Here is an 18,367-nt window from a genome sequence, read left to right as displayed (position 1 = left end):
ATTATTTACCTACGAAAACATGTTTAACCCCAAATGCCCCAGCTTATTTTATAAATAAAAAAGTTGAATAATGATCCCCAGTCACCCCGCCGCATTTTTGCGCCTGTTCCAAGTCAGGAGCCTCTAGCCTCTGTTACTCTTGTATTATTTTATTTTTAGTTTCTTGTGTACAATTTGGAAATAAGCATGGCGTTCATTATCACTGAACTACTAGTAGTATATATTTGTTTAGGGGCCACGGAAGGACGCCTCCGGGTGCGGGAATTTCTCGCTACATTGAAGACCTGTTCGTGACCTTCTGCTGTTGTTTTTTCTATGGTCGGGTTGTTGTTTCTTTGACACATTCCCAATTTCCATTCTCAATTTTAGTATAAGCTCTAGAAAAATTTCAAGTCTCATTTACGAAACCATTTGATTTGAGGAGGCATTCTGAGATATTTGAGAGAGAAAAAATTGACTCTGATTCTTGCCTAAAACAAAAATTCTGGCCGTATCTGGATTGAAAACAATAGTCTTATCCACTTTTTTGCTATTAAAAACGAAAATTTCCAACAAAATTATTAAGCATGAAATGAACATGATCAATAAAAACGGACGTAGTTTTTTTGTGGCCGGGGTTTGCGTGTCTTACTGGAATGTCTGTTTCACCGGACTGATATATATTGCATACTTTTTCAAGACCAGACTGTAACCTGCCTACTGGGTGTGACCTTCATGTCTCCATTTGTGGACCGTCATTCTAACTTCGTTGTCATTTCAGACACTTTCGTTATCTTTTGTGCATTTGGAACCCCTCACTTCGGTTCTCTATGTTATGTTGGGTGAAACATATCAATCAAACATTTGGATAAAAACTTCTTGTTTGTCTTTTTTAACTCGTGTCGATCGTATTGTAAATTGAGTCGAATTTCCATGTCTATTTTTTTTCTGACAAGTCCTACATCAAATATATCAGTACATAGATTTGGATTAATACTATCATTTTATGATAGACAATTAATAGGGAGAATACAGCATAAAAAATGTCCAATCCTTACACTTTACAGCAACTATAAAATATACATGCCCCAAGCAATTATTTTATGTTTTTTTAGCCCAAAAAGGGTCCCAAAATTTTTTCGCCTCGCTCCGCTCGGCGAAATAAAAAAATCTTCGCCCCCCCTTTCCAAAATCCTGGATCCGCCCCTGGTAATAATTAAAAAAAAAGATACATGAAGATAAGGCATTGTCACTAACCGCAAGTGAAACTAATAAGAAATTAGAGTTATCCCTCCTTTATCTCTAAATTTCAACATGTTTTCATTTTTACTCTACCAGTTCTCAAGGATATGACCAGCTCAGTGGTCAACACTTCGGTATACTGACATGATTTTTCAAACACACCTTTCTTAAATTGTCCGTTTATTCATTTTCAAACGAGTCATAAGGAAACTAATAGTTCCAAAGAGACGCTTAATAGTTTAATGTTTCGGAATAACACACGACTGCAAATTGTTTTGAATGATAGAATAATATCTATATTTCAATTATCGTCTGGTCGTAAGAGGTTTCTATGGTCACATTTTTGTATTTTAGCGGCCCTTCAATGGGATACCCCTCAATTTACGGTTTTGGCTAGTCACTTTAGAATCCCAAAACTAAACGTTTTTGTTAATCTTCCCGCTATTTTCCACAGGCACTTGTCTTAAATTTTTTTTCCCTATATACCTTAATATAACATAAAGGTATATTGTGGAACAAAATCTGAGACGAGTGCCTGTGCTATTTTCGTAAATATTTTCGATGCACTGTCACATATCATCAAGGATCATCGAAATGATGAAGACATAAATATAATAACATCCCCGAGTAAAACTTTCAAACTTAAAATTGACTGTCTAAGAAATGAGGTCTTCTCGTTTAACAGTACTGTATATGATCTTAGTCTATTGTCATATTCAAATGCAGTCAGATATAATTTTTTATTTTATATTTCAAAAAGGGGGCGTACGCCACTGACGCCCTTACCTGTACCCGCCCATGCAAAATGCTATTGTTCTGCAAACTAAAAAAAAAAATGATACTGATGAAAAAAAGGTATCCTCATTTGATTTTTCTGGTCTCTTTGCACCTAAAAAATCACAATAAAACAGAAGTTTACGTATTTTTTGTAAATGGCTTTAGAAAGGTTAAACTTGTGTTTTGAACTTGAACAGATTTTACAATACTGTATTTAGGCTTCACGGTTCATTAGACAAAATATCTCACGGGCGCTATGATTTCTTTTGTTCTAATTTGTGAACACTTTTATCATGAGGGAATTCATTTCGAATTACTAGTTTCACTGACACAGAACTGGCTGTTCGTGTTCACTGAGGTTAAATATCACTTTGGTTGGAAAGTCTCTTGCATAAGGTAGGGTTTTATTCTTTCATGTTAACAAATTAATGGAATAGTAATAGAAGTGTTGCACAAAATGAATGTCAAGTTTATTTTAGTGGCTGTTAAAAACGAGGTTAAAAATAAAATCCAGAAAGAATATTTAACATTCAAATTTCATAATTCAGTGATCTGCTTTGAATTTGTTAAACTACTATATTTTCCCGGCGGGTCTACTCGACCACACGCCGCATACATGCCTTTTTGTGTAAATCGATTTTAAATAACATGCAATATGAAATATGCATAAATAGAAATGAAATAAAAGGTCTATAAAATATTATGTAGTGTAAACCATATTCGATGCTTTACGGGATTATTGTGTAGTTGATGGGTGGGGGAGGGCGCAATATGGGTTCCGTTAATATGTTAACAACACCTCGATTTTGGCAAAAACAGTTAAAAATAATATGTAAAAACGCTGATAACAGTTAACACACTTTAACAGCTTAAATTGATCTCAGATTAACAGTTAACAACACTTGAAAAGGACCATAACAGCTGAACATAAAAAAGATATTGCCCCCCCCCCCCCCCCCCCCAGTTGTGTCTATCATTTTTGTTGTACTGACAACTATATTAATCATTTCTGGTTGGGAACAACTCCTCAAATGAGGGGTATCGCAACCTCTCAATGTAATGACTATCCCTATTATGAGGGGTACACTTCTATTGATATAAAAAAAAATGTTTTGTAAAAACCACTTAGTTCAAATGAGAACATTTTTATATTATTTGAGGAATTTTTACCCAAAGAACCATAGGTGGATTCAAGAGGGGACCCAGGCCCCCTTTCTTTGGTTGATTATAGTATAGGGAATCCTAAAGCAAGTCTGGAACAGTTCCCCTCAGGACAGTCAGGGGCCACCCTTATGAAAAGTTCTGGATCTGCCACTGAGAACTCTACATCTATTTGGTATTATATCGACAAAACATGTCCAAAAATTTTTCCCTTGGCTTTTTAAGTTAAAAAATCTAAGTTTTTTTACAACAGTAAAATGTCCCCCTATTGACTGTCGGACAGTCCCTAATTTAAGAGATATCACCACCTGTGGGGTGGCAACCTGCAGGGGCGTATACAGCAATTTTAAAAAGGGGGGTTCCAACTACATGTCCCCATTCACATGCATTGATCGTCAAAATAAAAGGGGGGTTCCAATCCCCGGAACCCCCCCTCTGGATCCGCATCTGACCTGTATATACATTTGTGTAGGTCCTGCCAAAAAACATGAATGATACAACAAAATAATATTTTATGGTCACTTTGGAAATGTGCTACATGCGCAATATGTGAGGTAATCTAAGATTTATTTTATATTAATTAACTTGGCAAGGTTTTTTCCCTACATGCTCTCTCACTTTGTCTAAAAATGTCAAGCAAGCTGTAGTTATGAAATTATAAATTTTACCTAATGAAAAGGAACAAATTACTTTTAAAAATGTCAAGGCACAGGTCATCAACAAAAATAACTTTTCAGGAGAACTAGATAAGTTTATTTTACATGACTTCATAAGTGAAAGTTTTAAACATTTTCCCTTGTTAAATTTGGTGTAATGAAAGACCAAGTGTATGTCATCTTTTACCTCACCTAATCCACACTAAAAAATAAAAAAGAATGAAATTTCTGCATGAAAATTTCAAAGAATTAAGTCCATCAATAAACCAATAAATTAAAAATCCTTGCCTTATTACAACTCAAATCATTTTATATTTCACAAAAGTAAACACTTTCCTGAAAGAAATTCTTTTTATCTGATAATATAAACCACCTGAATTTCAATAATAGTCAACTTATTTACACAGTGGGAGTTTCTGTGCAGAAAAAAGTAATTTTTTTTTATAAAAGAAACCTGCAAATTTTTAAAACCAAAGTTTTAATCAGATTGGTAATGCAATATGTTTAAAGTTTTTTTATAGAAGAAACCTGCAAATTTTTAAAACCAAAGTTTTAATCAGATTGGTAATGCAATATGTTTAAAGTGCTTCGTGGAAAACCACAATTTGGCACAATAAGCACTGACACCTCCGAATAATTTGGAAGATTTTGCAATTTCTTGATGACAATTTAACATAGATGAAGAGCGAATCCCAATGATGGCAGTGCAATGCATTGGAGTGGTACGGCAATGATACTATTATATTTGTTAACTTTTTTATGCACCACCTACAATAGTAGAGGGTCATTATGTTTTCTGGTCTCTTTGGGCATCTGTTTTTGTTCGTCTGTCTATTCGTTCATTCATCTGTCTGTCATCCGTCCCTCTGTCCCACTTCAGGTTAAAGTTTTTGATGAAGTTGTAGTCAAATCAACTTGAAACTTAGTATACATGTTCCCCTTGATTCTATATTTATTGCCAAATTAAAGTTTTGACCCCAATTTCACGGTGAACATGGCAAATGTTAAGTGTTAGCTAGCTATTAAAAGCTTTATATTTTAGAAGGTGGATGACCTGGATGCTTCAAACTTTGTATATGGATGCCTTATGTTATGAAGTTTCTGTCATTCACATGTCCAATGTCCTTGACCTAATGTTTATGGTTCAGTGACTACTTGAAAAAACAGTTAAGATTTTTTGTAATGTTAACTTCTCTCTTATTATAAGTAATAGGATAACTATATTCGGTATGCGAGTACCTTGCAAGTTCTCATGTCCGTCAGACAGTTTTCACTTGACCTTGACCTCATTTTATGGATCAGTGAACGATGTGAAGTTTTGATGGTCAAGTCAATATCTAAGATACTAAAAGCAATAGGTTTAGCATATTTAGTGTATGAAAGGACTGTAAAGTGTCCAACTGGCAGTTAACATCTGACCTTGACCTTATTTTCATGGTTCAGTGGTTATATATAGTTTAGTTTTTTGTGTTTTGATTTGTTTTTCTTATACTGTATGCAATAGGTCTACTGTTTTTGGTGTATGGAATAATTGTAAGGTGCACATGTCAAGGTGTCATATGACCTTGTCCTCATTTTTATTTTTCAGTGATCAACATAAAGTTTTTCAGTTTGGGTCTTTTTTTCTAATACCAGTATGCAATAGGTCAACTATACTTGGTGTATGGAAATATTTAATGATCTATATGTCAGTCACACCAGTTTTATTTGACCTTAACCTCATTTTCACAGTTCATTGCTCATTGTTAAGTTTTTGTGTTTTAGTCTGTTTTTCTTAAACTTTAACTATAAGCAGTAGGTCAATTATATGTGTTTTATGGAAGAATCCTTAGCTGTACATTAACTGTACTTGCTGACCTGGCATGGTTCATCTGACCTTGACCTCATTTTCATTGTTCATTGCTCATTGTTAAGTTTTTGTGTTTAGTCTGTGTTTCTTAAACTAGCAATAGGTCAACTATATTTGTTGTATGGAAGAATTGTTAGCTGTACATGTCTGTCTGGCATGGTTCATCTGACCTTGACCTCATTTTCATGGTTTATTGGTCAATGTTTAGTTTTCTTGGTTAATGTTTATAAGTTTATGTAACAGTTGTAATAAGGCTTTATATTTAGGACTATTTAACATAATATCAATGATTAGTAAAGAAGGCCAGACATTTCATCATGTGCACTCTTGTTAATCTTTTAAAAGTTTTTTTTCCCTCCAAACTTTAATTTATATTTTTTAGTATCATAACAAAGTTATAAAGCATGGAAATTGATAAGAACGTGTTTGTGGTAAATGAAATAGCACTTCAATCTAACTGAACAATGTACTATATCTTTTAAAAATAATTTGTATGATTGTCAATGAGACAAACTTTCACCAGAGACCAAATTTGTTGAGGTTTGTTACCAATACAGGTCACATAAAAAAGTATAGCCTTCAACACAGAGCAATATATCCCCCATATACATAAAGATCTGATTGCTATTGAATTTCTCTCCCCCCCCCTTTGGTGACTGGGTACTAGAAATATGGTCCCCTTTCTCAAACTGGAAGTAAAACCCAGAGTGGGGCATTAATATCACTGCATGTGGTAAAAAATATGAATGTTAGATATGATGCATTGTGTAAAGAGTTCAAAACTCTGAGGATTAAAAACCCTTGCTTAAATGTTATCTTTGAGAGATTAGTAGGTGGCATGAAATATTTTTCATAGTCTTTATTTTTTTAATATGTCAAAAATAATATTGATGGCAAGTAAAAAATACTTCGCCTGCCAAGAAATGTTTTTTGCTACCTTTTTTTTTTATAAGTGTCAGAAGAACTAGAAATTAATTGGTTGAGGCCTTAAGCTTATCATGTTTTCTAAAGGTTTCATTACTTGAGTGATATTACATTAAGGTCATCTTTCATTGTAATATAACTTTCTGAAAATTGTGAATTATGGGCCATGCATGTCAAAACTTTTATTTTAGATCATTTGAATTCTCGATGGACTGTTTACTCACCATTTATTAATGTCTCTTAACTGCATTAGTTTAAACATATTTATTTATAGTGGATTGGGAAACAAGTTTTGCAACTTATATTAATCCCTTTCCACTTTGCGGGTGCGAGTGCTGCCTTGTAGCGGCATTAGCCTACTACTTTTTCTTAGCTGCATGCAGGGTCTGAACACTTTTCATTGGCTTGTGATGAACAGGAGGTTGATAATGAAATACCACATCCTCCAGACATATTGTCATTACGCAGGCTGTCTTATAGTTGTTAATTTCTGTATCATTTGGTCTCGTGTGGAGAGTTGTCTCATCATACCCAATTGTTTTTATTTTTAAAGGGACGTATTATGGTATACCTTGTCCAACAATAACTCCATATGCTTTAAACAATTTGCATTGAATTTTGATGAATTATTTTTAAAATCTATTGACGTAAGCTCCCTTTCAATTTTTATAAATTTTAAATTTTGTGTTATATAAAGTCATGCGATTTTATTCATAAAAAATTGGGGATTTTCCCGTTTTCCGGACAATAACACAGTAACAAGTGCTTTGAACAGTTTTCATGAAACTTTGGTGACTGCATGGTTTCTACCTATTAAATTGAACCTCCTTTAATTCTTTTTTATTAATAAATTTATAACATTGAGGACTTCTGGAACTTTATTCTTTAAAAAGCATCCAGCATATCATGCGCTCGTGGCAGTTAGCTCTTAATTATCTAATCATTGACAATTTGGAAACCTTTTCTCTAATTTAGACAAACTGAACGAAAGAAAAGTAATTGATTGTCAATTTGGATATGTTCATATTACTTTGATTTAAAGTACATTTTTATTTCAATTTACTAGCAGTTGTCTCATAAATATAAGAATAATTTTATTTTGTATTACAGATGGATGAGCCCAGATGAAAGTTCAGTCCTACACCTGAAGGAAGACGGTTTCATTTCAGTTGCCAGATAATGATGTAAGTATTTGATCATTACAATTGTATTTGAAACTTTGTTAAAATTTGTCAAATTGGTTGGAGAAACAGCTTGAAAATTAGTTTTCAAATTAGTTGGAGAAACAGTTTGAAAAATCATTACAAATTCAGTGAGTCCAAAATCTCTTTCAAATTTATACTTGAATGAAATATATTTTATAATTTATATAAAATATATACATTAATGCAATTCTTTATAGGTACATAATGTCTATGATATGTGGACTAATAACTTGAAATCTTATAGTTCAATGAACATTAAGATAATTTCTACTCATTATACCCCAGCTTTGAAAAAGGAGGGAGGGGTGTAGGTAATACGTAATACTGTTTTACCTCTGTCTGTCCATCCATTAGTTCATCCCATGAATATTTTTTGTCACCTTCTCAGGAACTACAATACAAGAATTTCTGAAAAAAAAATCAGGGTTTATATATATATCAGCTATATCATGTGATGCGTTTTCAGATTCATCACTCAACAACTTCTTGTTTACTGAACAATTGTATCATTTTACACCTGATAGCCAAGTTGAAAATTTTCGTCACTTGTTTTTTTATCTTTTACTTATCCCAGGCATAGATTTAGCTGATTACCTTAGCCGTATTTGGCACAACTTTTTGGAATTTTGGATCCTCATTGCTCTTCAACTTTGTACTTGTTTGGTTTTATAAATATTTTGATTTGAGCATCACTGATGAGTCTTATGTAGATGAAACGTGCGTCTGGCGTACTTAATTATAATCCTTTTGATAACTATTTTCTTAGGAACTACAATACAAGAATTTTAAATTTGGTTTCAGTGTTTATACAAGTCAGCTATTCGGGTTGTTGTCTCTTTGACACATTCCCCATTTCCATTCTCAATTTTATACTGTGTGATACGTTTTCAGATTCATCATACAACAACTTCCTATTTAACAAACACTTACATATTTTTACGGCGGGGTATCATCAGTGACCAGTAGCTCACAGTTTCACTTGTTCTGTCATCTGTAATTATAATGTACTATGTATAACTGATGCTCCTGTAGCACATTTACTGCGTCTGAGTTTGTTTATTTTTATATATAAGCTTTGGATTTCAAATATTTTGGCCACCAGCATCACTGAAGAGACATGGATTGTCGAAATGCGCATCTGGTGCAAGAAAATTGTAACAGTTAATTTTATTATCTCCCCGAACACTGTTTCTCTTGTTATTTTTAAAACATTGCAACTGTATAAGAAACCCGACAAACTTCTTTTTCCAATTTGCTCGTTATATCCTCAGGATCTTTCTTTTAATTTTGACCAAAGCATTATAGGGATTCTATATGAGTTATTTCCCCTTTTGCATTTGATATAAGTGAAATGTATTTGTAACTGGAAAACCATAAGTGATAAAGGCCTAGGGTCATTTGATTTTAGATCCTTGGTTCATAAAAATGAATATGAGGTCAATGTCAAAGGTCAAGGTCATGTTCGCAATTTTGACTTGTTATCACTAACTTTCAGAAATCTTTGTTTTGGACCTTCTTACGTTCTATAATTTGACCTTTGCTTTTTATAACTCATGTGTATACATAATGAAGTCATTGGGTTGTAATCCATTTAAGGAGGCTCACAGGTACAAAAAAATCAGCAAAAAATTTGTTTTTTTCTTTTCAAAATTTTATTTATTACACTATTAGTTATAACTTTATAATATGGTAGAAAAAATACACAGAGAAATCGATTTGGGTTGGCCACAGATGTCTTAAAATATGGTTATATAATTGAAAAAGCTCCAAATTATCTCCCTTTGGTGCTAAAATGTAATGTTTTGACGTTTAAATTGAAGTATCATCGGTGAACTATATCTTTTATTATTAACAAACTGTAAATAAACTAAATAAATGTTAAATTTAGGCGATTTCTGTAATTTAGTTCTTTTTTTATTTCGATATTACCAATATTTCTCCTATTAGTCAACAGAAAAAATGGACATTTACAAAAATATATGCTTCTTTCAGAGGCAGATTGTGAGCTTAAATGGACGATGACCCCATATTTTTATTTTATATTTCTATTAGTTATAAGATGAAGTTTAATCATAGAAAAAAATTGCAAAATCCTATATTAGAAAAAAAAGTTGATTTGAACCCGTGAGCCCCCTTAAAGTGGTATGGGAGTCTAAAATAAAAATGATAGAATTTGTTCATACTTTGCCAAAACGTAGTATCTATTGATATATGATGAAAAATATAATAAAAATGATAGGTCACCGTGCATTTTCTCAAGCTACAGGATGTGACAAAATGACATATTTTGTATGGATTGCACAGGAAAAAACACCATTTTGTGATTAGAAACTAAACAAAATGATAGAATTGTTAAATACTTAAGGAAAAGATAGCTTTCAGACAATGCTTTGAGAATATCAAAAGAAAAGATAGGGTCACCGTACGTTTTTTCTAGCTAAAATACAAAATAGAAAAATTCCATGTAGAATCCTTCAGAAAATGCACTGTTTTAGAGTTACCTCCCCTTAAAATGCCAATTTAAAAAAAAATAAAGACAACTAAAAATAATCAACTTTTGCAAAAATATGAATATTTATAAGTTATATTCTTATAAATTGGTTCTTATAAATGATAATTCACATTAAATATCTGTATTCCTGCATCACATTTTGCTAACTTGATAGAAAATCTGGACCTTTGGTTCTCTGTTTTTTACAATCCAAGATGGAGGAAGACACCCATACCACCTTAACATTGAAAAAAACAAAAGTACGTGACCTTTTCTAAACGAGCTATTTTGTCACTTAATTAGTGTAAAAGTATATGGAACCATAGATTTTTGAAATCAGTGTCAAGTAAACTATCAAACAATACCGGAAGTGACATTTTCAAAGTAAAAATAATCTCCCTTTTTTATATTTTTTTGTATAGAAACCATATATTTTTGGAATCGGGGTACAATAAGATGGAATCAACATTCAAAATCAAATTTTAATATATTCATTTTAAAATTATCCTTACTCGTGGAAAGACCTTCAATTGTTGTCTGAACAATTGGTTTTTAATTTTCTTTATATTTTTTATAGCCTATAGAAAAAGGATCAGAAGGACAGGTATGTTAAGATAAGATTGTGTGCATATTTTTATGTCTTTTTGTCCAAATTTCCTTTAGGTGGTGTCCAAGAATCAGAAGGACAGGTATGTTAAGATAAGATTGTGTGCATTTTTGTATGTCTTTTTGTCCAAATTTCCTCTAGGTGGCGTCAAAGGATCAGAAGGACAGGTATGTTAAGATAAGATTGTGTGCATATTTTTATGTCTTTTTGTCCATATTTCCTCTAGGTGGCGTCAAAGGATCAGAAGGACAGGTATGTTAAGATAAGATTGTGGGCATTTTTGTATGTCTTTTTGTCCAACTTTCCTCTAGGTGGCGTCAAAGGATCAGAAGGACAGGTATGTTAAGATAAGATTGTGTGCATATTTTTATGTCTTTTTGTCCAAATTTCCTTTAGGTGGTGTCCAAGAATCAGAAGGACAGGTATGTTAAGATAAGATTGTGTGCATTTTTGTATGTCTTTTTGTCCAAATTTCCTCTAGGTGGCGTCAAAGGATCAGAAGGACAGGTATGTTAAGATAAGATTGTGTGCATATTTCTATGTCTTTTTGTCCAAATTTCCTTTAGGTGGTGTCCAAGAATCAGAAGGACAGGTATGTTAAGATAAGATTGTGTGCATTTTTTTATGTCTTTTTGTCCAAATTTCCTCTAGGTGGCGTCAAAGGATCAGAAGGACAGGTATGTTAAGATAAGATTGTGTGCATATTTTTATGTCTTTTTGTCCAAATTTCCTCTAGGTGGCGTCAAAGGATCAGAAGGACAGGTATGTTAAGATAAGATTGTGTGCATATTTTTATGTCTTTTTGTCCAACTTTCCTCTAGGTGGCGTCAAAGGATCAGAAGGACAGGTATGTTAAGATAAGATTGTGTGCATATTTTTATGTCTTTTTGTCCAAATTTCCTCTAGGTGGCGTCAAAGGATCAGAAGGACAGGTATGTTAAGATAAGATTGTGTGCATTTTTTTATGTCTTTTTGTCCAAATTTCCTCTAGGTGGCGTCAAAGGATCAGAAGGACAGGTATGTTAAGATAAGATTGTGTGCATTTTTGTATGTCTTTTTGTCCAAATTTCCTCTAGGTGGCGTCAAAGGATCAGAAGGACAGGTATGTTAAGATAAGATTGTGTGCATTTTTGTATGTCTTTTTGTCCAAATTTCCTCTAGGTGGCGTCAAAGGATCAGAAGGACAGGTATGTTAAGATAAGATTGTGTGCATTTTTGTATGTCTTTTTGTCCAAATTTCCTCTAGGTGGCGTCAAAGGATCAGAAGGACAGGTATGTTAAGATAAGATTGTGTGCATATTTTTATGTCTTTTTGTCCATATTTCCTCTAGGTGGCGTCAAAGGATCAGAAGGACAGGTATGTTAAGATAAGATTGTGTGCATTTTTGTATGTCTTTTTGTCCAACTTTCCTCTAGGTGGCGTCAAAGGATCAGAAGGACAGGTATGTTAAGATAAGATTGTGTGCATATTTTTATGTCTTTTTGTCCAAATTTCCTTTAGGTGGTGTCCAAGAATCAGAAGGACAGGTATGTTAAGATAAGATTGTGTGCATTTTTGTATGTCTTTTTGTCCAAATTTCCTCTAGGTGGCGTCAAAGGATCAGAAGGACAGGTATGTTAAGATAAGATTGTGTGCATATTTTTATGTCTTTTTGTCCAAATTTCCTCTAGGTGGCGTCAAAGGATCAGAAGGACAGGTATGTTAAGATAAGATTGTGTGCATATTTTTATGTCTTTTTTTCCAAATTTCCTTTAGGTGGTGTCCAAGAATCAGAAGGACAGGTATGTTAAGATAAGATTGTGTGCATTTTTTTATGTCTTTTTGTCCAAATTTCCTCTAGGTGGCGTCAAAGGATCAGAAGGACAGGTATGTTAAGATAAGATTGTGTGCATATTTTTATGTCTTTTTGTCCAAATTTCCTCTAGGTGGCGTCAAAGGATCAGAAGGACAGGTATGTTAAGATAAGATTGTGTGCATATTTTTATGTCTTTTTGTCCAACTTTCCTCTAGGTGGCGTCAAAGGATCAGAAGGACAGGTATGTTAAGATAAGATTGTGTGCATATTTTTATGTCTTTTTGTCCAAATTTCCTCTAGGTGGCGTCAAAGGATCAGAAGGACAGGTATGTTAAGATAAGATTGTGTGCATTTTTTTATGTCTTTTTGTCCAAATTTCCTCTAGGTGGCGTCAAAGGATCAGAAGGACAGGTATGTTAAGATAAGATTGTGTGCATATTTTTATGTCTTTTTGTCCAAATTTCCTCTAGGTGGCGTCAAAGGATCAGAAGGACAGGTATGTTAAGATAAGATTGTGTGCATATTTTTATGTCTTTTTGTCCAACTTTCCTCTAGGTGGCGTCAAAGGATCAGAAGGACAGGTATGTTAAGATAAGATTGTGTGCATTTTTGTATGTCTTTTTGTCCAACTTTCCTCTAGGTGGCGTCAAAGGATCAGAAGGACAGGTATGTTAAGATAAGATTGTGTGCATATTTTTATGTCTTTTTGTCCAAATTTCCTTTAGGTGGTGTCCAAGAATCAGAAGGACAGGTATGTTAAGATAAGATTGTGTGCATTTTTGTATGTCTTTTTGTCCAAATTTCCTCTAGGTGGCGTCAAAGGATCAGAAGGACAGGTATGTTAAGATAAGATTGTGTGCATATTTTTATGTCTTTTTGTCCATATTTCCTCTAGGTGATGTCCAAGAATCAGAAGGACAGGTATGTTAAGATAAGATTGTGTACATGTTTGTATGTCTTTTTGACCAAATTTATTAAGATGATTTAAGTTTGTATTACAGATGGAGGGGCCCAGATGAAAGTCCAGTCCTAGACCTGAAGGAAAATTGTTGTATGTTAGGTGCCAGATAATGATGATGTAAGTATTTGTTCATTACAATTGTGATTAAAACTTTTTTTTCTTAAACTTAGGTATTCAAAATTAGTTTTTCATTTGAAAGACTGCTTGAAACTTTATTACAAAATTGTCCCTGATTTCTTGTTCAAATTTTTTCTTATGAAATATAATTTAAAAAGAATTATTGTAATTGTAAATAGACTGATCCCCCCAATTTAGGATTTGAAATAAGACAATTATTGCATTACATTTATTTCTGAGTTAATTATTACAACAAATAGACTTAATATTGACAATTTGGATATTTACATATTTATTTCCATTTTGATTGGGAAAATATGACTTTTTGTCAAAATGTATACATCAGATTGTTTTGTTTAGCACACTGTCTTCATAGTACTGATTAAAAGTTAAAATGAAAATGGTTAATGAATTGTAGGCAAAAAGAGCATAGATACAGAAAATTTGGCCATTGACACAGATCTGGAAAGAAGCTTAAAGGAAGGACCAAGTTTCAGTCGAGATGGCAGATGAGTAGCAACTCCATGGAAGAAGTTTACTTAGATCTTCAACCAAGTCCGAGGCTTTGCCGTGTCAGCAATCAAGCAGCAAGGATAGCAGCTGGAATGAAGATTAATTATCACATTGATCTTCAAACAAGTCTGAGGCTTAGTCATGAAAGAAATAATGCAAGTATATTTAAGCCAATTAGTTCTGTACATTATCAGGAAAATGGGATAAAGTCTATAAGGATTATCTATAAGGCAACGCTCATTTTTGTTATTTTGCTTAATGAAAACACACAAAAAAAGATATTATCAAATTGATAATTGTTTTTCCGGTACATGATTAAAATTTAATGCCATGCAAAGTAAATCCTGTTAGAATTTTTACTTCAAGGGAGACTATTACAATAAACAGCAAGAATGTTTCTTTCAGTGGGAGATAACTCTCTATTACACAATCAGAATACAGAAAAGATTAATAAAAATTTAGGCTGGCAATTTGACAAATTTGTTAAATATATAACTTGTGGCAATTTTAATTTCTTTTTAGATTATAAAACAGTGCCAATGTTTTCATGAAGGGGAGTAAGACTTGTGGTATAATATATCTTAAATACAAGTACGTATATAATTCTTCTATTTAAACAAATTTTATCATCATCATAAGTTTACAGGGAAAAAAATGTGCACCCAGTAGGCTTAAAGTTGTAAGAGGTCAAATGTTTTTTTGTTGTTGGCTAAAGGTTCTACAATTTTGAATTGATCACACTGATGTCATTGAAAAGACTTATATGCAGGCTTTGGCTAAACCACGATATGAAGTACCTACAAATTACAATTGGTCACCAAATAAGACGCTGAAAATGGCTCCATTGATGCAGATCAGTATATGAAGCTTGAAGGAATATATGTCTTTTTCATTTATATTGACCAACAGCATTTTTATAATTATAATCTTATTGATAATTTTAGTTTTTGTTTCAGAAGGTGGCCAGTACCAAGTTTCAATCCAGATGGCAGATGAGTAGCAACTCCATGGAAGAAGTTTACTTAGATCTTCAACCAAGTCCGAGGCTTTGCCATGTCAGCAATCAAGCAGCAAGGATAGCAGCTGGAATGAAGATTAATTATCACATTGATCTTCAAACAAGTCTGAGGCTTAGTCATGAAAGAAATAATGCAAGTATATTTAAGCCAATTAGTTCTGTACATTATCAGGAAAATGGGATAAAGTCTATAAGGATTATCTATAAGGCAATGCTCATTTTTGTTATTTTGCTTAATGAAAACACACAAAAAAAGATATTATCAAATTGATAATTGTTTTTCCGGTACATGATTAAAATTTAATGCCATGCAAAGTAAATCCTATTAGATTTTTTACTTCAAGGGAGACTATTACAATAAACAGCAAGAATGTTTCTTTCAGTGGGAGATAACTCTCTATTACACAATCAGAATACAGAAAAGATTAATAAAAATTTAGGCTGGCAATTTGACAAATTTGTTAAATATATAATTTGTGGCAATTTTAATTTCTTTTTAGATTATAAAACAGTGCCAATGTTTTCATGAAGGGGAGTAAGACTTGTGGTATAATATATCTTAAATACAAGTACGTATATAATTCTTCTATTTAAACAAATTTTATCATCATCATATAAGTTTACAGGGAAAAAATGTGCACCCAGTAGGCTTAAAGTTGTAAGAGGTCAAATGTTTTTTTGTTGTTGGCTAAAGGTTCTACAATTTTGAATTGATCACACTGATGTCATTGAAAAGACTAATGTATGCAGGCTTTGGCTAAACCACGATATGAAGTACCTACAAATTACAATTGGTCACCAAATAAGACGCTGAAAATGGCTCCATTGATGCAGATCAGTATATGAAGCTTGAAGGAATATGTCTTTTTCATTTATATTGACCAACAGCATTTTTATAATTATAATCTTATTGATAATTTTAGTTTTTGTTTTTTGTTTCAGAAGGTGGCCAGTACCAAGTTTCAATCCAGATGGCAGATGAGTAGCAACTCCATGGAAGAAGTTTACTTAGATCTTCAACCAAGTCCGAGGCTTTGCCATGTCAGCAATCAAGCAGCAAGGATAGCAGCTGGAATGAAGATTAATTATCACATTGATCTTCAAACAAGTCTGAGGCTTAGTCATGAAAGAAATAATGCAAGTATATTTAAGCCAATTAGTTCTGTACATTATCAGGAAAATGGGATAAAGTCTATAAGGATTATCTATAAGGCAATGCCATACATGTGAACCTCCCGACGGGAGTACAAAACTCCCGTTTTCATCGGTCTCCTCCCGTCCTCCCGTTTAGGAGAAAAAAACTCCCGTGTATGAAATATTTCTTGGATGAAAATTTTCAGACGCCATATTTGATCATTTCTTACTACTGTACGGGTGTAATTGACACCTGTGTTAAATTTTACCTGTACATCAAAGAAGATGTATAATTAGTTGGCTTCACTTGACAGCTGGGGTGTCAAACATACTGGTTATCAACGATGTTTACCTCTGGCTAACTGCCGTTGTGTTATAAAAACGATGTGTATTGGGAATATTGAAAATACATTTTTGTTACTTCCCTTTGTTTTATCCTGTTTTCAGTTATTTTGCTTTTAAAAATGTGAATTGTAAAAAGACTATAAATGATTTATATTTTAATCAAATAATCATAAAAAGATGTTGATTTTATGAATTTAAATGTTTTGGGACAAATAAAAAAATATAAATTTATAAATTATTTTAGCAATCTAGACCTCCTTTCAAGGATTAAATTGAAGTAAATATTATAAATCTGTTTATCAAGTAAGTGACTGGAATACACAATATGTACATTTAGTCTAATAAAAGTTTTAATAAAGATAAAAAAAAAAGTATAATAAAAGATTTAGTTAGTTTAACTGGGATTATAAAACCTTGGGTTTGAGAATTGTAGATGTTAGAATTTATAAGTTTTTAGTGTGTCAGCAAGAAATAGCAAAACATTTTACAATGTTTAAGTCTTTTAAGTTTTCTACAAATATGACTTTCATAATGCTTAAAAGCCATGCAGTACTACTGTTAGTGTATGTTATTTTTTTAATTAATTTATGATGTTGCAAACAAACATGTAGAGCTTATTTCTTTCTTATTTGTCTATACATTTACCAATGATAAGGAGATGGAGACATGAATAAAAATCTATACAGATAAGATAGATAAATATAATGATTTATTTGCAAGCAGTGAACAATCATTTATCAAAAACAAAACAAAACTAAACAGGAAACAGATTCTTCTTAATATTTTATTTTATTCAAATAGAAAGGCAATAAGGGTACTTTAAACATATTACAATTTGTAGAAAAAACACAATTTCTACTCAATATGGTTACATATACGACAAAATTTATGTCGATAAGAAACCTCCTGATCTGAGTCCTAATCTCCTGACCAAAATTTCCAAATCTCCTGATCTGAGTTTCACAGTCCATCACATGTATGCAATGCTCATTTTTGTTATTTTGCTTAATGAAAACACACAAAAAAAGATATTATCAAATTGATAATTGTTTTTCCGGTACATGATTAAAATTTAATGCCATGCAAAGTAAATCCTGTTAGATTTTTTACTTCAAGGGAGACTATTACAATAAACAGCAAGAATGTTTCTTTCAGTGGGAGATAACTCTCTATTACACAATCAGAATATACAGAAAAGATTAATAAAAATTTAGGCTGGCAATTTGACAAATTTGTTAAATATATAATTTGTGGCAATTTTAATTTCTTTTTAGATTATAAAACAGTGCCAATGTTTTCATGAAGGGGAGTAAGACTTGTGGTATAATATATCTTAAATACAAGTACGTATATAATTCTTCTATTTAAACAAATTTTATCATCATCATATAAGTTTACAGGGAAAAATGTGCACCCAGTAGGCTTAAAGTTGTAAGAGGTCAAATGTTTTTTTGTTGTTGGCTAAAGGTTCTAAAATTTTGAATTGTTCACACTGATGTCATTGAAAAGACTTATATGCAGGCTTTGGCTAAACCACGAAATGAAGTACCTACAAAATTACAATTGGTCACCAAATAAGACGCTGCAAATGG

General features: G+C 32.5%; 1 protein-coding gene and 1 long non-coding RNA gene across 5 annotated transcripts in view; one reads left to right on the top strand and one right to left on the bottom strand.

The window, feature by feature from the left end:
• LOC134715564 (leucine zipper putative tumor suppressor 2 homolog) overlaps positions 1 to 18,367 on the bottom strand; it is a 456,927-nt gene that overhangs the window by 304,308 nt on the left and 134,252 nt on the right. The window lies entirely within an intron of this gene.
• Positions 2,324 to 14,428, top strand: LOC134714011 (uncharacterized). The gene is made up of 5 exons (XR_010106461.1): positions 2,324 to 2,394; positions 7,699 to 7,772; positions 10,862 to 10,888; positions 13,689 to 13,765; positions 14,184 to 14,428. It is a non-coding gene; the product is annotated as an uncharacterized LOC134714011 (long non-coding RNA).

The sequence above is a fragment of the Mytilus trossulus genome, chromosome 4 (genome assembly GCF_036588685.1).
Source record: "Mytilus trossulus isolate FHL-02 chromosome 4, PNRI_Mtr1.1.1.hap1, whole genome shotgun sequence".
Classification (NCBI taxonomy): Eukaryota; Metazoa; Mollusca; class Bivalvia; order Mytilida; family Mytilidae; genus Mytilus; species Mytilus trossulus.
This window is presented reverse-complemented; position numbering and strand designations above follow the sequence as displayed.